The following is a 1,695-nucleotide window of genomic DNA, read 5'->3' on the forward strand; positions in this document are numbered from 1 at the left end:
ATGAAATGATGATACCATGCCAACTTTCAACCTTTTGAGAGTTCATTTGAAATGCTTTTCAATTTTAGGGTCTTATAGCTCAAAATAATTAGTAAATGCATGAAAAATAACAAATGAAGTCAGAAAGGATTGAACAATGATGATGTGGCTTTGAATGGTGCATTCTGAACACACAAAAAGCCAGGAGTTCAAATAAGTTTTAAAAAATGAAATCCCATTGTAACAGACGAGTTTCCGTATGAAATCCTGATACTTTGAAAGAGATTGTCCGTTTTGTACACGAAGTGCATCCAGTTTTTGCCGGGACCCTCTCAACTTTCTTGCACATGCTATGTGGATGAAATGATGATACCATGCCAACTTTCAACCTTTTCAGAGTTCATTTGAAATGCTTTTCAATTTTAGGGTCTTGTAGCTCAAAATAATTAGTAAATGCACGAAAAATAACAAATGAAGTCAGAAAGGATTGAAAAATGATGATGTGGCTTTGAATGGTGCATTCTGAACACACAAAAAGTCAGGAGTTCAAATAAGTTTTAAAAAATGAAATCCCTTTGTAACAGACGAGTTTCCGTATGAAATCCTGATACTTTGAAAGAGATTGTCCGTTTTGTACACGAAGTGCATCCAGTTTTTGCCGGGACCCTCTCAACTTTCTTGCACATGCTATATGGATGAAATGATGATACCATGCCAACTTTCAACCTTTTCAGAGTTCATTTGAAATGCTTTTCAATTTTAAGGTCTTATAGCTCAAAATAGTTAGTAAATGCATGAAAAATAACAAATGAAGTCAGAAAAGATTGAAAAATGATGATGTGGCTTTGATTGGTGCATTCTGAACACACAAAAAGTCAGAAGTTCAAATAAGTTTTAAAAAATGAAATCCCTTTGTAACAGACGAGTTTCCGTATGAAATCCTGATACTTTGAAAGTGATTGTCCGTTTTGTACACGAAGTGCATCCAGTTTTTGCCGGGACCCTCTCAACTTTCTTGCACATGATATATGGATGAAATGATGATACCATGCCAACTTTCAACCTTTTCAGAGTTCATTTGAAATGCTTTTCAATTTTAAGGTCTTATAGCTCAAAATAGTTAGTAAATGCATGAAAAATAACAAATGAAGTCAGAAAGGATTGAACAATGATGATGTGGCTTTGAATGGTGCATTTTGAACACACAAAAAGTCAAGAGTTCAAATAAGTTTTAAAAAATGAAATCCCTTTGTAACAGACGAGTTTCCGTATGAAATCCTGATACTTTGAAAGAGATTGTCCTTTTTGTACACGAAGTGCATCCAGTTTTTGCCGGGACCCTCTCAACTTTCTTGCACATCCTATGTGGATGAAATGATGATACCATGCCAACTTTCAACCTTTTCAGAGTTCATTTGAAATGCTTTTCAAGTTTAGGGTCTTATAGCTCAAAATAATTAGTAAATGCATGAAAAATAACAAATGAAGTCAGAAAGGATTGAACAATGATGATGTGGCTTTGAATGGTGCATTTTGAACACACAAAAATTGACAAGTTCAAATAAGTTTTAAAAAATGAAATCCCATTGTAACAGACGAGTTTCCGTATGAAATCCTGATACTTTGAAAGAGATTGTCCGTTTTGTACACGAAGTGCATCCAGTTTTTGCCGGGACCCTCTCAACTTTCTTGCACATGCTATGTGGATGAAATGAT

The sequence above is a fragment of the Triticum aestivum genome, chromosome 5D (genome assembly GCF_018294505.1).
Source record: "Triticum aestivum cultivar Chinese Spring chromosome 5D, IWGSC CS RefSeq v2.1, whole genome shotgun sequence".
Lineage (NCBI taxonomy): Eukaryota > Viridiplantae > Streptophyta > Magnoliopsida > Poales > Poaceae > Triticum > Triticum aestivum.